The sequence below is a fragment of the Macrobrachium rosenbergii genome, chromosome 16 (genome assembly GCF_040412425.1).
Source record: "Macrobrachium rosenbergii isolate ZJJX-2024 chromosome 16, ASM4041242v1, whole genome shotgun sequence".
Lineage (NCBI taxonomy): Eukaryota > Metazoa > Arthropoda > Malacostraca > Decapoda > Palaemonidae > Macrobrachium > Macrobrachium rosenbergii.
Window position 1 is genome coordinate 44,311,271 of NC_089756.1, and position 23,416 is coordinate 44,334,686.

The following is a 23,416-nucleotide window of genomic DNA, read 5'->3' on the forward strand; positions in this document are numbered from 1 at the left end:
AAACTACATAACATTTTCATACAAACTATGTTTTATTATGTATTGAATATTGAATAGAATTATTCAACAGAACATTGCAGTTGAGGAAAGAAGACAGTAACAGTTAACGACGTTGAGTTAGTTCATAAGGGGAGTCAAAGTTTCAAGGAAATATATATATATATAATGTATTTTTTCAATATTACATGAATAAAGTGAAATTTTTCCAATATACTAGAAATAAACCAAATATACTTTTCATTTGTAAACCTTTCTAACTTGGACCTAACTAAAATGCGAGGTTTAAATGTAGTTAATATGAAATAACACAAAAAATACACTCAAACGGGTCATGGTTTTTTTTCATTTTTTTAATCGCACCATTAAGGACTTTTTTCAAATACAAGTGTGTGTGTATACAGACTAAATATCAACGTAGAATAAACCCCAAAGAAAATTAATGCTGACGTCTAAAAAATGCAGCACATCACTTCTGCTTTGTCGTAACTTTAACGTCAACTGGTCCAAAACCCCATAGAATCAAGGTTGATTATTTCAACTTCTTGGACTAACCTCGTGCCTTGGCGATTTACCGGTCTGTCCACAAAACACCTGAGAAACAGGATAAAATTAGTTTTCAATGCGGTTTTTATAAAAAAAAAAATAAAAATGCAAGTTGTTTCCCTGTCCAAAATATTAAAAAAAGCAGACAAAAGTCCCTTAAAATGCAGTAAAAATTATCGACTGACCTTCCCATTCTAAGAGTAATTTAAACAACCACATACATATCCCAAAAGATTTCTTGGATAGCCAACCTCTCCACCATCGCTAATGACAATTTAAACGCCTTTAACATGCAGTCATCTCTAACACCAATTCACTACTTCCCTGGGCTTGTATGGCAATCTCCTCATGTAGCGGATTGTCTTTTTTGTTGAAGCCATTGGACTAAGTTGCCTCTCAGGTCAAGTAGGGTTACACCTCGCCTTGTAATTTACTAGCCCTGAAAAAAAAAATGCAATAAACCAAGGTAAATCAAAAGTATCAAATAAACAAAGTATAGGTAAAATCAAAAGTATCCGCCGCTAATAAAAGTAGGGCAAAAGATTGTCACCTAACAATAATAGGGCAAAAGATTGTCACCTAACACGTAGTTAGTTTAACACACCAGTTTGCTCAACTTGCATTGATTGAGGGCTGTCTTAAAGCCATTGGGCTAGAGCCTTCAGCTTGAAGGGTTACACCTCGTCTTTGTAACTTAACATTTACCCCTGAAGAAATAAAGTCTTTATGAATACATATTCAACAAAATGAAATGAAAACCTCTCTGACCACAAGAAATCCTAGTCATTAAGACAATCAGAAACTATTTCTGCTGTCAAAATCAACTGGGCTTGTAATTGCAACCGGTAGATTTGTAGCACTTAAGAACTGGATACGCGAGAAAATTGGAAATCGGCACGTTAGAATAATATAAGACCATTTCAAGTTCGTTATCTTCAAGTCATAGGAAGTAATTATTACAATTATTTTTCTTCCTTAAGCTATAAGAACTGTAAAAGGTAAAAAAAAAAAAAAGTAACATTAGGTTTACGCTAAGCATTTGAGCATGTGATTTGCGAATAAAGTTAGGAACTCAAATAAAAAGTACCATACAAACGGCAAATGGCATTCTCTGGTTAAGAATCGACTGGTTTGTTACAATCTCATTAAGATATAAATCGGTATTCTATATATTATTTCTGCATTAATGACATTAACCAGACTAATATCAGGAGACCATTCATCTCTATGTGTACGATTTTAGGCAGCATTCATCCAAAACAGTTACGCATATCTTAGTTTAAACCAGACCACTGAGGTGGTTAACAGCTCTCCTAGGGCTGGCCCGAAGGCTTAGATTTATTTTACGTGGCTAAGAACCAACTGGTTACCTAGCAACGGGACCTACAGCTTATTGTGGAATCCGAACCACATTATGACGAGAAAATTTCTATCATTCCTCTAATTCTTCATTGGCCGGTCGGAGACTCGAACGCTGGGCCAACAGCGTTCTAGCCGAGAGCTCTACCCATCCCTCCAATGAAGAACCTAACGTTGTATACTCGCTTTCCATTTTAGGTTGGAGGAAGAGTACGTGTGAACAGGGACTACTACTGAGCCACCAAATAACTGATTCTCCTGTGTTTAAACTATTGGTTCATCATATCCTCATTTGTTTATTACATTTCTGATACTAATTACAGTAGTTATTGAGCTTATGGTAACAGTTTTATTAGATAACCAACCCTCTGACATAAGAGTAAATCTATTAAAATTTTATAATGATAAGTATAAGTATGACATTGCATGTTCAAGTTGTGGTTATGTTGGGGAAGAGAAGCTTGGATCTTTGAAGGGCAAAAACCTAAAGTCAGCAAATTGAGTTTCCAATCACTAAGTTTCATAATTTCTAACAATAATGCTTTTACCAACAGTTCTTATCGTTTTTTTATTATACACAAGAATTTGATTGAAGGTATCAAAATTTTAATATTTGTGCATGTAGTGCTCTTTCAAAAGCCTTCAATTATATAAAAGGCCACAATGTCTCTCAATGCTTACTAAACTATTACACTACTTTTATAGATTATCACAAAATAAACCAATGATTATGTACCTTCATTCTATGTTGCGTACAACTATAACAAAGGATATGGAAATGGACACCTTTCTTGCTCAGATTTAACTTTTGTGGTACCGACGTGTGTGCTGGCCCTGGTATCGTGATCGATAATGGCTAATTAACTTTATCAAACTTGATTACGAGACATTTTCTGAGATGTAACCGAGTACCGAGACCTTTCCCGGAAAAAGGCGGGATGCCTTACCTTAAAATCTAACCATAGAATTTTCTTGAAAAAATAATCTCAATGTTTTCCACACCCAAATTAGTCCGAGGATACTCTCTAACCTAACATAACTTAGGTGCATGGCAAAAAAAAAAAAAAAAAAAAAAAAAAAAACGGGGCTGGTGCAATACTAGCATACATCTCAGGAATTTGCTTACGGGACACCATGAACTCTACATACTTCACTCTTACTAATGTCTAATCAAAATAGACATTCCTATGTCATTTTAAGGAACATACCATGAATTCGGTATGTTTCAATCATACTAGTTTGAATTTATTTCAGAGTCCAAACGTTATTCCACTGATAGAAAATGCTAACAGGTTATAATACAGTATATCCGGTAAGGGACCACAGACAAAGCGCTAACATTTTCAGTGAGAATTTTGAATGAGTTCATCACAAAAATTCAGCTTTCGCCGAAGACAATTTTAACTTGCCTGAGAGGTAACAAACTTGTTAAACTATACTTTATCATTTAAATGAGATATCCTACAACTTCATTTTTTATTTTCAATTCAGGAAAAAATTTTGTAATTGAATAATAGGTGTTCTAGATTAAAAAAAATCGAACCTTAAACGCTGAAAATTTCTTTGAGGGAACCAAAATTTTACGTACCAATTTATCGGCGATTTGCGGTTCTGAATATCATGACCTCTCTCCGGATACTTTAAATCAAAATTTGCTGATACGAGTTTGGTCACACCAATGCTTAAGACAGAAACAGCCTGTGTAAGAATATGTCTAAACTGTTGAACAATGGCTCCATAATAATTCAACCATATAGCTAGTTGTACAGAAAATGAGTTTTTGTACGAGAGAGAGAGAGAGAGAGAGAGAGAGAGAGAGAGAGAGAGAGAGAGAGAGAGAGAGAGAGAGAGAGAGAGAGAGAGAGAGAGAGAGAGAGAGAGAGAATTTGAAAATTTACGCACATTAACATCAACCTACCGTGAAGTTACAATGCTTTCCTTCACGCACTGCTTAACACTGTTGACCAGCTGAATTAAGGAGTTTAGGTTCTCCAAGTAGTTATGTATTCTCCAGTGTACCTTCAGGATAATCCATCACCATCATCACCACCATCATCACCAAAGGTATCTGAAATATCAAAATGTTCTCAAAGTAGTTATGTATTCTCCAGTGTACCTTCAGGATAATCCATCACCATCACCACCACCATCATCACCAAAGGTAATTTCTGAAATATCAAAATGATGTTGACACATTCTAGCAGCAAATGACCAAAGTACCACCACCTGTTTTAAATTTCTCAAAATTCAAATCTGAAGAAATTTTGGTTAACAGCAGCGGCCTTCTCAGGTTCCACAAATCTCAAAAAATTGCAAATACTGTAATAATGACGACCTATGATGGGTAACAAATTTTCCCGACACCACTCAAACCCCAAGAATTTAGGGAGATGGTACTCTGAGACGGTGTATGGGACTAAAGTAGCAACGGTTTTCTTGCAATTCAAAATTACGACCCAAGTGCGCGTGTTGCTGCCTGAGTTACTGGTTAAACAATCCATGTGCTGTATAAAATTTCTTATTTTCTCCTTGTGCTAAATGTAAAAAATTAGCTAATAATTGCTTTTAATCGGCACCAAACATGAAACATGCTTTACAGAGAAAACACTTCAAACCACAGACAAATATAAATCTTTACTGGTAAGATTCGCATTTCTGACACATCACAATGATATAAGGCTCGTAAATAAAGTTAAGACAACTGTTTTTCGACATTTGTTCCATTTTTATTCCTTAAACATTTACTAATTAATATAGGACAACCCAGCAAACTAGGCTAAGAACCACTCAGTTTAGATAAGTTGGAGTTTCACCAAACTGTGCAACTCTGGTTGTTTTCTTCTATGAGGTTTACTGTCAGAAGTATCGTAACCACCAAACATGCGCTAGTTACTTTTACTCGACATTACGCGTTACCCTAATGGCTATCAAAGCTAACAGTGTTTTTGGGGACTCCATGAAAAGTTGGCGTGTTCCTGAGAACAAATTAATGTATATGGAAGAGAGGCAAGCAAGAACTCACCTAATAATGGTCCAGAACAATTATCTATGTTGATAAAACAGAATATCGCCACAGGTTTTTGCCTGAGAATAAAGGTCTCAGGCAGCTACCGACAGTTTAGATGCAACTACTCTTATCTGTAGTTATACAGGAAGTTTCACGGTCACTACCCAATTATTTAACAGCATTACGAGATATAGTTAATTTTTAAAGACTGGAATGAAGAAAACTTGAGTCAAAATGTACCCAAATACTATACACTTTGCAAATGCACGATATTTAATATAGTGAAAAATCCTTACCATGGTTTCAGTTAGTCGATACATAATGCAATACGGGTTTAACAAAGAATTTCGCAAACAACAGAAATTGCGAGGGTCACGACTGTAGATTAAACAAGACTAAATCCTTCACTGCAACCTTACCATCTGCAAGACCTAAAGCCTTCGTTGGGGTTAATAAATGGAAAAATTGGATAATTAATACCCCTTGGTAAAAAAAATCGCATACAGGTAACTGGAACGCGCAATTACCATTAAAAAAGAAATACAAATGACAACACTCTATGAATCAACCAAGGCACTAAATAACTCACAGTAACTTAGGAAATGATAAACTGCTGTGTATGGATTAGAGAGAGAGAGAGAGAGAGAGAGAGCGTTTTGTCATTGGATTTATTGAGGTTCGTTCACAATATAAGAGTACTCACATTGTTTTCTTCATTCATTATCATCGAGATAAAATGTCCAAGTTCAATTGTCACCTAATAACAACAAAACTCCGTTGCCGTCATCATCATCAAAGGGAAGATATTTCTGGAAAAAGGGGAAGGGGGTTGAAGCTCTTTTGCAGTTGTTGTGATCAAAGTATCACCACTTACGGGCGCCAATGCACAGTTCAACACTTACCACCTTTAAACACCCCTGAAATCCCCATGTACTGCAGAACACGCTCATGGTAATGGCACAAAAAATTGTTATCCAAATCTTACACAATCTGTGGGACCAGAGGAGCTGCATTTTTGCTTATAACTAACTGTATGGCTGAAGTATACCGGTACGTGCTGTTCCCATAATGGCTTGTCAGTTTTCATATACTGTACTGTATGTTTTATTTCGTACTTTTGCACTGGTCAGTAACATATTTGGTATTAATTACCACTAAACACCATAAATCTTCGACAGATCAAGCACTTGAAACCAAGGAAAATAAAACCTGCAGTTTCTATGAACGTTTTATTAAATTGTAAGCCGCGTAAAAGTTATGGCAACAATTTCTCGTATCTTTTACCGCATTTTTTCCTTAAATACTTGCTCATTAGTATTCACACAACCCCGGCAATGTAGACAAATGACTACTCAATTCAGAAAACTTTGGGTTTCGCCAAATGACATTCCCAGCTATTCCTTCTATAAAGATTACCGTTAAAATATTATAACAACCATACAAGCCCTAATTATCTTTACTTCAATTTATTATTGTTACTGTAATAACAATCAATTTATTTTTCAAGAAAACTTGTATGTTCTTGAAGTGTGTGTGTGTGATATCACTGACCAAAGAGAAAACTAGGATATATCTCTAGTTCCGGTAGAAGATTTTCCGAAACAATGAGCAGTATAATGAATTTCCTAAAAATAATGAGCGACTTGTTATATGTGTACCGTGAAGCCGAAAAAAAAACCTGACATTAAGCTGACATGACGAACTTGCAAAAGTTATTACCCGTAATAAAATATGGAAATTAAAGCTAGGGGCAACACCTTACGTTCTGAAGAACCTGAGTAGGTTCTCAGGATAACTCACGGAATAAGGACAAAGTTTCCTGACGACAACTTCATCCCAAAAGATCAACTGATATCTCTGAAGGAGTCCTGTCGGATTAGCATCCCTTCAGAGAGAGAGCATTCTATTTAGAGATTAAAAATTCTATGTTCCGTTTGAACAACGAGAAAGCTGAGCTTCACCAAGAAAGGACAATCTTCGAAAAAGAGAAAGAATAATTTGAGAATCGAAAGATTCAGGGCCTCCATGGAAGACCTCACAGGAAGAAAGAAGGGTCACTGAGGACGATCGGGGAATTAGAAGGGACAGTGAAGAAAAAGAAGAATTAGCAAAGTCAGTTCACTAAAATACATCTCTTGGATTGCATACTTCGACATGGCATCAGAAACAAAGAGCTGCTTCACCCAATATTGAATGATATTAAATTCCAAATTTCAAATTAAATGCAATCTAAAAGCAACTTCTAAGGCTAAGTAAAAAGCAGCCCTTACCCCCCACCTTCCATTAAATAAAAACAAAGGCAACCTACGGCGCAGCGTAAAACCCTGTAAGTTCATGCCTTTGTGAGGAAAAAAAAAAACTTGCAAAGGCAACCTCTGCTGGGAGAAAACCCACAAGTTAATGCCTTTGTAAGAAAAAAATTGCAAAGGCAACCTCTGGTTGGGCGTAAGATCCCCTAAGTTAATGCCTTTGTAAAAAAAAAAAAAACCTTGCAAAGGCAACCTCTGGTGGGGCGTAAAACACCGAAGTTAATGCCTTTGTAAGAAAAAAAAAGCAAAGGCAACCTCTGTTGGGACATAATATTCTGTAAGTTAATGCCTTTGTAAGAAAAAAATTTCAAAGGCAACCTCTGTTGGGACGTAAAACCCCGTAAGTTAATGCCTTTGTAAGAAAAACATTTCAAAAGCAACCTCTTTTGGGATAAAACCCCGTAAGTTAATGCCTTTGTAAAAAAAAATTCAAAGGCAACCTCTTTTGGGATGTAAAATTAAGTTAATGCCTTTGTAAGAAAAAAATTTCAAAGGCAACCTCTGTTGGGACGTAAAACCCCGTAAGTTAATGCCTTTGTAAAAAAAAATTTCAAAACCCTAAAATGCCTCTTTTAAAAACCAAAGAAACTCTGTAAAACCCCGTAAGTTAATGCCTTTGTTAAAAAAATTTCAAAGGCAACCTCTGTTGGGACGTAAAACACCGTAAGTTAATGCCTTTGTAAGAAAAAAATTTCAAAGGCAACCTCTTTTGGGACGTAAAACCCCTTAAGTTAATGCCTTTGTAAGAAAAAAATTTCAAAGGCAACCTCTGTTGGGACGTAAAACCCCGTAAGTTAATGCCTTTGTAAGAAAAAATTTCAAAGGCAACCTCTGTTGGGACGTAAAACCCCGTAAGTTAATGCCTTTGTAAGAAAAAAATTTCAAAGGCAACTTCTGTTGGGCCATAAAACCCCGTGAGTTAATGCCTTTGTAAGAAAAAAATTCAAAGCCAACCTCTTTTGGGACGTAAAACCCCGTAAGTTAATGCCTTTGTAAGAAAACAATTTCAAAGGCAACCTCTTTTGGGACGTAAAACCCCGTAAGTTAATGCCTTTGTAAGAAAAAAATTGAAAGGCAACCTCTTTTGGGACGTAAAACACCGTAAGTTAATGCCTCTGTAAGAAAAAAAAATTCAAAGGCAACCTCTGTTGGGACGTAAAACCCCGTAAGTTAATGCCTCTGTAAGAAAAAAAATTCAAAGGCAACCTCTGTTGGGACGTAAAACCCCGTAAGTTAATGCCTTTGTAAGAAAACAATTTCAAAGGCAACCTCTTTTGGGACGTAAAACCCCGTAAGTTAATGCCTTTGTAAGAAAAAAATTTCAAAGGCAACCTCTTTTGGGACGTAAAACCCCGTAAGTTAATGCCTTTGTAAGAAAAAAATTTCAAAGGCAACCTCTTTTGGGACGTAAAACACCGTAAGTTAATGCCTCTGTAAAAAAAAAAAAAAAAAGGCAAAGGCAACCTCTGTTGGGACGTAAAACCCCGTAAGTTAATGCCTCTGTAAGAAAAAAAAATTCAAAGGCAACCTCTGTTGGGACGTAAAAACCCCGTAAAAGAAAACAATTTCAAAGGCAACCTCTTTTGGGACGTAAAACCCCGTAAGTTAATGCCTTTGTAAGAAAAAAATTTCAAAAACCTCTTTTGGGACGTAAAACACCGTAAGTTAATGCCTTTGTAAGAAAAAAAAAAAGCAAAGGCAACCTCTGTTGGGACGTAAAACCCCATAAGTTAATGCCTTTGTAAGAAAAAAATTTCAAAGGCAACCTCTTTTGGGATGTAAAACACGTAACTTAATGCCTTTGTAAGAAAAAAATTTCAAAGGCAACCTCTTTTGGGACGTAAAACCCCGTAAGTTAATGCCTTTGTAAGAAAAAAATTTCAAAGGCAACCTCTGTTGGGACGTAAAACCCCATAAGTTAATGCCTTTGTAAAAAAAAAATTTCAAAAGAAAACCTCTTTTGGGATGTAAAACACGTAACTTAATGCCTTTGTAAAAAAAAAAAAAATTCAAAGGCAACCTCTTTTGGGACGTAAAACCCCTTAAGTTAATGCCTTTGTAAAAAAAAAAAAAATTGCAAAGGCAACCTCTGTTGGGACGTAAAACCCCGTAAGTTAATGCCTTTGTAAGAAAAAAAAATTGCAAAGGCAACCTCTGTTGGGACGTAAAACCCCTTAAGTTAATGCCTTTGTAAGAAAAAAAAAACTTCAGGCAACCTCTTTTGGGACGTAAAACCCCGTAAGTTAATGCCTTTGTAAAAAAAAAAAAAGGCAACCTTTTTGGGACGTAAAAACCCGTAAAATGCCTTTGTAAGAAAAAAAAATCAAAAGGCAACCTCTGTTGGGACGTAAAACCCCGTAAGTTAATGCCTTTGTAAAAAAAAAAAAAAAGGCAACCTCTTTTGGGACAAAACCCCGTAAGTTAATGCCTTTGTAAGAAAAAATTTCAAAGGCAACCTCTTTTGGGACGTAAAACCCCTTAAGTTAATGCCTTTGTAAGAAAAAAAAAAGGCAACCTCTTTTGGGACGTAAAACCCCGTAAAGTTAATGCCTTTGTAAGAAAAAAATTTCAAAGGCAACCTCTGTTGGGACGTAAAACCCCGGTTAATGCCTTTGTGAAAAAAAAAATTTCAAAGGCAACCTCTTTTGGGACGTAAAACCCCGTAAGTTAATGCCTTTGTAAGAAAAAAAAACTTAGCAAAGGCAACCTCTGTTGGGACATAATATTCTGTAAGTTAATGCCTTTGTAAGAAAAAAAAATTCAAAGGCAACCTCTGTTGGGACATAAAACACCATAAGTTAATGCCTTTGTAAAAAAAAAAAAAACTTACAAAGGCAACCTCTGGTGGGGCGTAAAACCCGTCAAGTCAATGCCTATGAAAAAAAATTTCAAAGGCAACCTCTGTTGGGACGTAAAACCCCCAAAGTTATTGCCTTTGTAAGAAAAAAAACTTGCAAAGGCAACCTCTGGTGTTGAGCAAAACCCCCTAAGTTAACGCCTTTGTAAAAAAAAAAAAAAACTTGCAAATGCAACTTCTGGTTGGGCGTAAAACCCCTAAGTTAATGCCTTTGTAAGAAAAAAACTTGCAAAGGCAACCTGTGGTGACCGTAAAACCCCCCAAGTTAATGTCTTTACAAGAAAAAACTTGCAAAGGCAACCTCTGGTGAGCTGTAAAACCCCCTTAAGTTAATGCCTTTTAAGAAAAAAATTGCAAAGGCAACCTCTGGTGGGGCGTAAAACCCTTAAGTTAACGCCTTTGTAAGAAAAAATTGCAAGGCAACCTCTGGTGGGACGTAAAACCCCCTTAAGTTAACGCCTTTGTAAGAAAAAAATTGCCAAGGCAACCTCTAGTGGGACGTAAAACCCCTTAAGTTAACGCCTTCAAGAAAAAAATTGCAAAGGCAACATCTGGTGGGGCATAAAACCCCTTAAGTTAATGCCTTTTATAAGAAAAAAAATTGCAAAGGCAACCTCTGTTGGGACGTAAAACACCTTAAGTTAATGCCTTTGCAAGAAAAAAAAAATTTCAAAGGCAACCTCTGGTGGACAATAAAACCCCTAAGTTAACGCCTTTGTAAGAAAAAAAAATTGCAAAAACAACCTCTATTGGGACGTAAAACCCCTAAATTAATGCCTTTGTAAAAAAAAAAAAAAAAAAGTTGCAAAAGCAACCTCTGGTGTGGAGTGTAAAACCCCGCAAGTTAATGCCTTTGTAAAAAAAAAAAAAACTTGCAAAGGCAACCTCTGGTGGGGCGTAAAACCCGTCAAGTCAATGCCTGTCTATGAAAAAAAATTTCAAAGGCAACCTCTGTTGGGACGTAAAACCCCCAAAGTTAATGCCTTTGTAAGAAAAAAAAAAAAAAGGCAACCTCTGGTGTTGAGCAAAACCCCGTAAGTTAACGCCCTCGTAAAAAAAAAAAAAAAAAAAAAAACTTGCAAAGGCAACTTCTGGTTGGGCGTAAAACCCCCTAAGTTAATGCCTTTGTAAGAAAAAAACTTGCAAAGGCAACCTGTGGTGACCGTAAAACCCCCCAAGTTAATGTCTTTACAAGAAAAAACTTGCAAAGGCAACCTCTGTTGAGCTGTAAAACCCCCTTAAGTTAATGCCTTTTAAGAAAAAAATTGCAAAGGCAACCTCTGGTGGGGCGTAAAACCCCTTAAGTTAACGCCTTTGTAAGAAAAAAAATTGCCAAGGCAACCTCTAGTGGGATGTAAAACCCCTTAAGTTAACGCCTTTATAAGAAAAAAATTGCCAAGGCAACCTCTTTTGGGACGTAAAACCCCTTAAGTTAACGCCTTTAAAAAAAAATTGCAAAGGCAACATCTGGTGGGGCGTAAAACCCCTTAAGTTAATGCCTTTATAAGAAAAAAAAAAAAAAAAGGCAACCTCTGTTGGGACGTAAAACACCTTAAGTTAATGCCTTTGCAAGAAAAAAAAAATTTCAAAGGCAACCTCTGGTGGACGTAAAACCCCCTAAGTTAACGCCTTTGTAAGAAAAAAAAATTGCAAAGCAACCTCTATTGGGACGTAAAACCCCCTAAATTAATGCCTTTGTAAGAAAAAAACTTGCAAAAGCAACCTCTGGTGGGGTGTAAAACCCCGAAGTTAATGCCTTTGTAAAAAAAAAAAAAAAACTTGCAAAGGCAACCTCTGGTGGGGCGTAAAACCCCCTTAAATTAATGCCTTTGTAAGAAAAAACTTGCAAAGGCAACCTCTGGTGGGGGCGTAAAACCCTGTAAATTAATGCCTTAAAAAAAATACTTGCCAAGGCAACCTCTGGTGGGACGTAAAACCCCCTAAGTTAATGCTTTTGTAGGAAAAAAATAATTTGCAAAGGCAACCTCTGGTGCGGTGTAAAACCCCGCAAGATAATTCCTATGTAAAAAAAAAAAAAAAAAAAAAAAAACTTGCAAAGGCAACCTCTGGTGGGGCGTAAAACCCCTTAAGTTAATGCCTTTGTAAGAAAAACTTGCAAAGGCAACCTCTGGTGGGGCGTAAAACCCTGTAAGTTAATGCCTTAAAAATACTTTGCCAAGGCAACCTCTGGTGGGACGTAAAACCCCTAAGTTAATGCTTTGTAGGAAAAAAAAAAAAAAAATTTGCAAAAGGCAACCTCTGGTGCGGTGTAAAATCCCGCAAGATAATTCCTATGTAAAAAAAAAAAAAAAAACTTGCAAAGGCAACCTCTGGTGGGGCGTAAAATCCCTAAGTTAATGCCTTTATAAAAAAAAAAAAAACTTCAAGGTAGCCTTTGGCGCGACCTAAAACCTCACCTAAAACCCGATAATTCCTTTGTAAAAAAAAAAAAAAAAAATTTGCAAATGCAATCTCTGGTGCGGCGTAAAACCCAGTAAGTTAATGACTTTGTAAGTAAAAAAGTTAAAAATTTACAGAGGCAACCTCTAGTTTGGCTTAAAACCCTCAAGTTAATGCCACAAAAAAAACTACAAAGGCAACCTCTGGCGTGTTGTAAAAACTCTTAAATTAAGGCCTATGGAAGAAAAAAATAAGTTACAAAAGTAACATAAAGTGCGGCGTAAAACCCGTAAGTTAATGCCTCAGTAAAAAAAAATTGCAAATATGGAGAACCAGCAATTTTAGTTTGCTATTGTGAGCAGTCCGAAATCCATATAAATGAATGATTTGGATATTTTAATAACTAATTTATATGATTATGAAAAGTAGAAGAAAACTTATGTTAGCACCTGACTTATAGAAAGATAATTTGAAATATAAAAATAATTATAACGGCCATAGTCATAATAGAATTAACAATAATTCAACTAACGTATTAATTTTAATAAAGTCTGTTGCTTACCCATAAGTGAAAGCTAGTAATATAGAAGGCCATCATTTATTAGTAAACTCACTATGGTAACAATCAGTTAATCATATGTTCTGTTTCCACACCAGGTAAGATAAGCACACGAAATCGAGGAGCGGTCACGTTACGTATAACTCTTAAGGGTAGATTCACCGGTGCTACTATAGTACGATATCTACCGAGCTATTCGCGACCTACCGAAAACTTGGATGCTTTCTACCAAACAACCCAATTAAGGCCCACGGCAATTTCTTCCTCAAACTATATACAGAACTATTTAGTCAAAAGTGAGGTACTTAACTAATTTGTATTAACAAAAGAACCCACTAGTCCATTTAAGACCTATGGCAACTACTCCATCAAACTATAACAAAACTATTTTGTCAAAAGTGAGGTATTTATCTAATTTGTATTACCAAAAAACCACTTACGGCCTATGGCAATTACTTCCCGCTTCGTGAAGGAAATGAGTTTTTCCACTATACCGATTTAAACGGGAAGATCAACAACACAAGACTGAGCGTGCGTGAAAATTTAGAATTAGTGTATTATTTTGTTCATGAAATTCCAATGAGTACTACAATAACCTTCACTGGAAAGTCGTCCACTACCATCACTGACTGGTTTAATGTGTCGTGAAGTTTGTAGCGTAATAGCATCACACCGAAGGAGTGGCCTCAAATGATTGGCACGCACGAGAATGCTATACAGATTGACGAGTCTCGTTTTGCTGGTCGTCGTAAATATAACCGCGGCCGAATGTTGAGTGGTGATCATCTCCCGAACGCAGAAGGTTCTGATGCTGAAGTTATAAATAAAAAGAACCACGGCGCACGCATTGATGGGTCCTGGGTTTTTGGTTTAAAAAATGGTCTTGATTGTCGGTATTTTTATGTCCAACGAAGAGATAAGGAAAATCGGATTATTATCATAGAAACAGAGTGTAAGCTTGGCTCTGTGACCTATTCTGACGAGTGGCCGGCCTATCACTCGTAGGGGAATATCGGCTACCAGCACAAAACCGTCAATCACCAACATAATTATATGGACCTAGCATCAGCAGGAGCTCACACACAAGGCACTGGGCGATTGTGGCTTGATGCCAAGATTGACATATGCCAGAAAAAAAAAAAGAGGAGCACCTACTCAGCACTTTCAATGGCATTTGGATCACTATGGCTGGAAAATGCTCGGGAAAAACGGTGACATGTTTATTACTTTTTTACACGACATATGAGCAGTTTACAAACAAAATGAATGGCTTTTTTTTTATAAAATTTTTCATAATTTTTAATGTATTTTATTCTCCAGATATTAAACTCAATATTTTCGTATTTTTTAAGTTGTAATACATGTATTCTACAATTTTTGGGATTTTTTTTTAAATTATGTATGGTTTTAATATTTTTTTTTACAAACAGTGTATCCTTTCTTTCTGTTTAAGTAACAAAGCAATTTATAGCAGCAAATGTTTAAGAAAATGAATGGTAGACATCATATTATATTAGAGAATGGATGGTAGATAACATACTGTAGTAGAAAATGGACGGTATACATCATACTATAGTAGAAAATGGATGGTAGACATCATACTATAGTAGAAAATGGATGGTAGATGATATACTATAGTAGCACCTCAACAGCAAGCGACTGCTATGATAGATGGCGGGTTCACCACCGAGAAATATCTAGAAATGCTGGAGGTGTTGTTTCCAAAAGTACGTCCATCTGGCCGGTCTCAGAGCCCATTGTACAGTATATATATATTCAATTTAACAACTATATTGTTCACCAAGACAATATTGTAAAACGGTGGTTTGCAGAACAGAGATATCGACGTTCTACCGTGACTGAGTGTGGCTTCCTCAACCCAATGGAAAACACGTGGTCATGCATTGTCAATGCCTGGGATTCACAATAAGAACGAAAATCATTGCTGCTTATGCAACATGCTGCAACAGTGTGAGAATTACTGCGAAGGAGACCTGAAAATGTTTACAAGTAAGTTGCATCTGGGTGCAAAAGGCTGCTGAGTGTAACTGATAATCTCGGTGGTTGGACCAAATACTGATCTGTATAGTCATTTCCGCTTGGTTTCGAATACTCTCCTTTTGTCCTTTGCCAAATTAATGGCATTTTCATGGTTATTTAGGTTTATATACTATTCTGACATTAACTTGCGGATAAAATTCTCTGAAAAGTTTTAATAGTCTATTTTTAATAGAAAAACCCTTATTACCGTATAGTCTACTAAAACCGCATAGTCTATTAAAAATAGACTAAAAACTTTCAAGAGAATTTTATTCCCAAGTTAATGTCATAGTAATATTTAAACCTAAGTACACCGTTGGTAGCTTGTTTAAGTACAAAGACATCGTATGATCGTACCCCCCGAGCTACACTCTCATGTTGCTTACAAATACGAGTGTAATTGCTGTAATGCAATTTACATGGGAAAAACAAAGTGCCAAGCACGCGTACGATGGTCTGAACACTTTGGAAAATCTATTAGAACAACCAGGCTTTTAGCAAAACCACCATTCATTGCCACACGGGATCATGCAGAAAATAGTGATCACCGTCTATGTTTAAGTACAAAGACATCGTACCCCCAGAGCTACAATCTCATGTTGTTTACAGATACGAGTGTAATTGCTGTAATGCAATTTACGTGGGAAAAACGAAGGGCCAAGCACGTGTACGATGGTTTAAACACTTTGGAAAACCTATTAAAACAACCAGGCTTTTTAGCAAAACCACCATTCAGTGCCATACGGGATCATGCAGAAAATAGTGATCGCCGTCTATGCTTAGTCATTTTCCATTCTCTCTAGTCGGGTGGCCCCCATGGAGCTGACAAGAGTAGAAAGCTTGTACACTTTATAACTGAAACCTTCCCTCAGTAACAAGGAGGGGTCCACGGAGATGCATGCTGTGTTTTTAATTATTAGTGTGTGTGTGTGTGTGTGTGTGCTGCTTTCGTGATGCAGGTATTTGTGTCTTTTAGTACTCTTTGTTTCGTTTTTTTCTATGCTTGTACTGTACATTACCAGTTTTTATATGACCTTTTGTGTAACACTATTCTAATGATCGTTTGTGATTTGGAGATTTTCCCTTTTTTTTTTTCTTTCTCTGTTTTTGTTGTCAGACCTGATGACGGAGACAGTTACTACGATACCAGTAGTCATAACTAAGGATGTTTTATTTGGCATTTGTCCCAACAGGTTACCAAATACAATACTCAAGAACCAAATGAAAACTGCCAGTTAATCGTAACATTAGCTTAAAATATGACGTTTAAAGACGAAAGGCGTACGACATAAGAGCTTTGAGCAAGTTGATACCTGTGACAAACAATCTTTAATAGGTGTTAACGTTTAAAATTCCTTTTCGAGCTCATTGCCTATAGTGATATGCTAATGCTTCCCCATTTCATTCCTCTAATGAAATATAAGGAAACAACAGTCACACAGAGAAGAATGCGAACTAGTTACGTACTTTGTTATCCACCGGCATGGAATGTTCAAATTGTGTGCCTGTTTATTGACATGAGAGCAGTCAAGTCCCTTCGTGGCAAATGTCTTAAGATTTATGAAAAATGGATTTTTCGGGAACACAATGTTTAACGAAATCTAGAATTCACTCCGACGATACATCATCATACCAATAACTTGCAATTTACTAGAGGTACAACATTCATTAACGTACTAACTAAAGTTCTAAGATATTAAAAATCAATTATTTTCAAAACACCACCCATAGGCATTCACTCGAGTAAGACGACCTGTGCCTTTGATTTGAGAAAGAGCAAAGGATACTAAATGCTATCACGATTCAGAGGGTTAACCTGAATCACTGGTGGTTACTTTACTTTCCTCCAGAAAAATCCAAATGGAATGGAATGGAATGGAATGGAATAGAATTTGAGCCAAAGGCCAAGAGCTGGGACCTTATGAGGTCATTCAGCGCCGAAAGGGAAAGAGTAGAAAAGTTTGGAAGATGTACAGGAGGAAAACCTCCCAGTTACACTATGAAACAATTGTTAGGAAAGGGTTGCTAGCAAGATGGAAGGAAGAAAACATGAATGGAGGTACAGTAAAAGAAATGAAAGAGGTTGCAGCTCTGGGCCGAAGTGACGCTGAAAAGAACCTTAAGTAATGCCTACAGTGAAACGCGTGCGGTGCACCGACGGCTCAACCCTCCCCACCTTCTGGAGAAAAATCCAAATTAGACTTCCATCACCTAGTTACGAAAGCGCTAACAACGCGACATCAAGAACGAACTTGACTCAGGATATTGCTCTGTACTATGCACCAAAGTTTCTCGACCAGATAGACACCACACCTCCAGCCAGCCTTGAACCTGAAAAGCTTTGTAATAGCTTAATTTTTTCACAGGAAAGGTATGTATGAAAACATGACTAACTTGAAACCCTTGTATAACTTCATTAATTGAAGTGCTCCAATCAATTACTATTGGTGTGCGAGTAATTGATCTCATTTTTGTCACATTTTTAAAAATAATTAAAGCAAAAACAAATGAAAATTTAATCTTTTATCCATACTCCAAATTTGAGCGCAACGAGTAAAGTTGACTTACCAGCGGTATGAACGACAGTTTGTTTCTTTAAACCTATAGCATCAATAGTTACAGGATTTATATTAGATATAAATGGGTTTTAAGTATGACTGCGCTGAGTATTCAGAGAACTCCAAGTGAATGTGTGATATAAGAAAAATATAAAAAACACTTTAGTTTCAAACCAGAGTCAAGTAACTTGCACGGAGTCCAAGACATCAATTAATCCATATTGAAATCATCATAAGCCAAAGTAAACTCAAACTATCGTGACCGAAGACTTGACGAAACGTGAAATATATCTAAGCTTGACCAAAATTAGCCTGGTTTTAATAAATAAAGGATTTTAAAACCAAACATTTGTTTTAGGTTATCTCGCACTCGTAGATTTTCACAACTCTATACGCCTTCCGTCAGTACCAAACTAATAAACGATGTGCTTGACTTAGTACTAAAAGAGCTTGCTTTGCGTGTAGCTTCTGTCGTAATCAAGAGACATTCCGTAAACAACAAAGACCGTATGTAAATTAGGATGTATATTTTCCTGGGGGGAGGGGTGGGAGGTAACGAAAATTTAAACCATCCGTGCAAGTGATACAATTTAATTCCACCTCAGTACGGGTATTCATTATAGTATTTGTGATAACATTACTAAGTCCACTGATTTTGGGGACTGAAATTTGAATACAACCCTTAACCCGTTAGGCAGCTAATTTTGATAATTCATTGTCCCATTCCAATTCAGAACAAAAGAATGGTAGCACAAGAATTATTAAAAAATAATTACAGTAAGTGCAAGGTAAGAGGGTGGGAGTACTAATTCGGGAAAGCAGAACTGAAGACAAATACCAGAAGGTAGAAGATTCAAATTCAAATAAACTTGCCCACGTTTCAAAACGTCGAAGGCATCACCTCCAATTATTATGAGGCGTTAAAATCCATCATGGAAAAAGCTGTTAGTGACATTTATTACGAAATGCAAACGGTCAGTATTTTAACCACAAAAATTTGTAAATTTTATATTCATTTTCTGTACATCAAATACGTAATACGTAACGCAATTGGTCAAACTTTTTAACTACACAGAAATATGAAACCAACAAAACTTCCAAGTTAAATCCTTTGCCTTTGTAAAAATGGAAACGGCGTAACCAGACAGTATAGTCATGACCTTATTTTAAGGAAACTGCCGAAATCCTATGCTAGGGATAAAAAAAAGTTAAATTTGCCGTCAGTTATTGCTGGTAAAAACAATGCGCTTAGATTTTCTACGCAAATCCAGTTCAAGATTCTTCAGGAGGTGTTGAAATCACAAAGAGCGGCTTCTTGGATCTTCCAAGAGATTTTCGAGTACTATTTAAAGGTCAATTTTCGTGCCTTGCGAAAGTCTAGTGACACTTGCAAGTCTTAGAAAACTGTTGTGAAATGCGGTATGTTACGGAAATAACAGAGAAGTCAGCGATACCGTTCAAGTCAAGGTTCAAGTCATCATGTTCGTTATAGTTCCTACTTGCTGTGTTTCATGCAACTTCGTGAAACGACTGTGAAACTTTAAAAGTCTAATAGTTTTAATTTCCGCAAGTTCCTTATCCACTAATTGCTCCTTTTCCGAGTACGCTGTTTGATTTGGGGTTAAAACTAAGGGCTAAGATAAGCAAGGAAATCACAAGCAACACTATGGTGCATGTATATGGGAGCAATTCTGGCGAACGTTACGCTCGAGCCCTTCCGAGTTAATCTACAATTACATTGTACCTACTGCACTTAAGCCTCATCAATTATGTAATAAGGACAAGATGACAAGACACCATCTGTCACGCAAGGTTATTGTTCGCATGCTGTCTCAACGTCGAACTACTTGCCCATTCCCTCAGTGTTGTCAGCGAGAGAGAGAGAGAGAGATCGTCGTTTTTTTTTGAAGTTCAGTTTAGGTTTCAAATACATGCGGTCACTTTTCTAACCTTTCCGACTGCTTAGGGGGCTCGTCACGGTAGATCTGAGTAATAGATACACGGCGGGTATTTAGCGAGAAATGTTTCTTAGTATTTTTGGTTGCTTATTTACAATTTAACGTTATTTTTAGGGGGTCGAATGTAATTAACCCCTGAAGTCCACCCAACAAGGGGTTTCCATATGCGATCTTCAAAAGACAGAGCACGGGCACGTCAGTTTGGAACGGTTCATATCCCGTCCAGCAAGTGCAATAACTTGTTAACGTAGGGGTAGCCCCCCTCCCCCGGGTCAGTACTAAACATGGCGAAGGGACATTCCATTTGGCCGACAACAAACAAATGCCGCGCCAGTATCAGAAGCCCTTAAAGTGTAGCAAAAACCAGTTTCCAAGGTAAAAACAGGCGTGGAGCTAATACTTGGAATTACACCAACTCGTACTTTCTGTGCAGTACCGTAACCCCATCTTCCCCCCCTGCTGAACATATGGCTCCCTAGTGGTTATGTAACCCAAGATGGCGGCTTTGTTTACCTGTTAAGTTTCTTCACCCCGGTCGCAAGCAACGAATAGTATCCAGTTGAGCTAGACTATGGCAATTGACATTTTTCTGTTGTTTTGCTTGTTTTACATGAGTTTAGGGTAACATTCTGCTGGCAGGCTGCTGCTAAGCTGTAATTTACCCTTGAGCTGTATACGACCAACACTACAGATGAGCAGTTTTCAAGGGTCAATTACATTTTAGTTAAAGCCAACCGCCAAAATGTTATTTTAAATTCTTGTTCACAACGTCAAATAACATAGGAAACTGTCACTTGCCATAGGCTAGCTCACCGCAGACAGCCGGCTTAGAATTACCAAAACACTATAACTCAGTAACACCAAAACACAGTCGACCTAATTAACTATAAATAAAGAATAGTTTAGGAACCTTACCTTAAAGGGGTGGAGGGTACAACTCAGCCGCTGCCTTTACAAATGCGTGCAACCTCGTCTTCAGGTCTTCAAAATGAATTTTGAAGTAAGCTACGGCCAAGTACCCGACGAAGTTGTACCTCCTATGGCCGTACCTAGGCGTCGTCTCACGAAGTTCCCTCCACCTCCTCTCAATAGTGTTTGTATGGGCACCGGTTACTGGGTCCACAAAGTTCATGGAGTAGTTGACGGTTAAGTGAGAAATGCCTTCGTCCTTCAAGCAATCATAAGCTTTCCAGCAATCAGAAACAACAGTGGTCCCTGGTACAATGTAATCCGTGATGACGGCAAGCAAAGTCGCGCTGCTCCTGTTGTCAACAGGCACCACGAAAAACTTCTTGGTCTGCCTGTAGACACCGCCAAAAACCCACAGGCCTTCAACAACCCTACCTACATTGTACTTCCGCTTGCCAAACTTCACTTCGTCAATCTCAACAGTTGTACCGGGACCACCTATTTGTTTCTTCTGCCGGATGCACCAATGTACTAGGACCTGAAATGAAAAAATCGGTTAGGGAAGTAACTAAAGGTTGATAATACAACCAACCACTGAAAAAATAAAACCTTAAAAAAACTTACTTCCCTAGAGTAGCTGGACCAGTCATTAATAGCTACATCACTTAAACCTAGTTCTGTCCTCAAATCCTGTAATTAAAAAAACCACTAACATATATGTAACAGAAGAAGAGGACAATCTCAACATCCATGAGGGACCCAGAAAACCATGTGCCCTTAAACAGCGACATATAGTAGTTGCACCTCTTCTTCACTTTCTTGTGGCTTGGTGTATATGACCTGTCACACCTGAAATTAAGAGAAGAAAGCAAATGACTCGTTACAACCCTCAAAACATGAAAATATTGTGAACATACATAGCTAATAGTATAGCCGTTTAAGGAGTTGTTTAGCCAACTTTAGATTTGAAAACTGCATTGCGAATATGTATAAAAATCAACAAGTAAGGTGTAATCAACTTACCTGAACGCCTTCTTTTGCAGGTCAAGCCTACACTCCTTGCCACAGTGAGGGCAAAAGGCCTGTTTCCGCAAAAGACCGTGATCCTGGCAAAACTGTATGAGCCGTTCATAATTGCCCGATTAATATACCAAGAAGTCCTTGTAGCTCAGGTAGCAGTTAACACATGTTCAGGGCAAATTCCCCTTAGTAACTGGCTCGAGAGTTGCGATAGGTTCCAGGGTTGCAGTTAACCTGCTCTGAGGAGCAAGAGGTTCCAGGGTTGCAGTCAGCCATTGTGCTAGCAGGTGAGTGTCAGTGAACTATGGGAGGCTGGTCTACCGGTGTACCATGCGGAGCAGGGTAAGGAAGGATGGAGGGGGGGTTAAAATTGTATTTCTGCTTCCTGTGCTGGGGTTGGTGGAACGGCGCTGCGCACCTTATCCACATTTTTAAAATAATCTTGCAAGCTCGTATGCTCTGGCAAGAGGTAATGTTGCTCTGCGCACGCCAGCCACGGGGCTTACAAAAAATATAAAAAGAAAGGTTTCTGACAACTCGCTGAGAGAAAGGGGTAGCGAAACGTCCTTAAGACCCTTCTCCTCCTAACCCCATATACATGCTTCAGTTGTCTGCTGACATATGTAAGGTAGTTTCATAAGTTATTTAAGGTAAAATCATGTTGTGAGGAGACGTCAATATATTTGTGAACTAAAAAGTACTAGAAGAAGATTACAGGCACAAGCCACAACGGATAGGAAATGGTCATAAAACAGTTGAGAAAAAGGAGTACACGTAACTGAATGCATGTATCCCCCAAATTCTCCGCGGACAGCCGGCTTAGATCTACCAAGCAGAGCAGCTATCGAATATGCCAACCACACTGCCTGTCTTTAGACCTTGGCCTGTGTGTACCGATTACAGTCCGTTAGTCCGAAGGCCCAATAGTCCGAAGGTCCGATAGTCGTGAGGTCTAAGCCGGCATTCGAGGCAAGCGCCCCACACCCCGCCTGATTAATCCCCTGCCTCCATGGCTCTATCCAAAATTGTAACCAGTAAACACCCCTAGGTAACGTTATGTTGATATTTTTATGGGTGTTTACTGGTTACAATTTTGCCGTATTAGCTAAGGGTGGGGGCTGATTACAGTCCGTCCTATCGGGCCTTCTGACTTTCGGACTATCCAGAACCTTAACTATCGGGCCTGCTGACTTTTGGACTTCGGACCTTCAGACTATCGGGCCTGGACTATAGGGGCGGTCACCGTGTACCCTAGCTACGGCGTCCACCTAAGTTAAGTATATCTTAGTTTAACCAGACCACTGAGCTGATTAACAGCTCTCCTAAGGCTGGCCCAAAGTATTAGACTTATTTTATGTGGCTAAGAACCAATTGGTTACCTAGCAACAGGACCTACAGCTTATTGTGGAATCCGAGCCACATTATAGCGAGAAATGAATTTCTATCACCAGAAATAAATTCCTCTAATTCTTCATTGGCCAACCGGAGAATCGAACGTGGGTCTAGCAGAGTGCTAGCCGAGTATGATATCAACTCATCCAATGAGGAACTCGTCCACCTAAGAATGAGTGCCTTTTGGATAAAGGATCGCCTGCAGTTTACGTTGACGCGGGGTGTCGCCTGCCAGTTTTCTAGTCGAGAAGGAATACCAACATACGAAATCGGTACTAAAATGACGAAACCATAACTAACTAACCTAACCTAACCTAGTGCGACGTGCCCTTACCTGGCCGGGCTGGACCCCCCGCCCCTAAAAGATAGAGAACACGGCATTTCGTGTGGAACTACTTAACTTGGGGAACGGGACAAACAACGTAAACTGCAAACTACCCGAGGTTGAGGGGAGGAACCCACCTACGTTTAACTATCCCACACTATAACCTCCCCATTGTCCATA

General features: G+C 38.0%; 1 long non-coding RNA gene across 2 annotated transcripts; it reads right to left on the reverse strand.

Annotated features, from left to right (window-relative positions):
- Positions 1-36: 36 nt before the first annotated feature.
- On the reverse strand, positions 37-22,331 carry LOC136847032 (uncharacterized). 2 transcript variants are annotated; one of them, XR_010855594.1, is made up of 4 exons: positions 20,506-22,331; positions 3,821-3,970; positions 765-982; positions 37-591 (listed from the first exon to the last, which is right to left on the reverse strand). It is a non-coding gene; the product is annotated as an uncharacterized lncRNA (long non-coding RNA). The 2 variants fall into 2 exon arrangements; XR_010855593.1 differs by having other exon boundaries at positions 729-982.
- Positions 22,332-23,416: the final 1,085 nt, after the last annotated feature.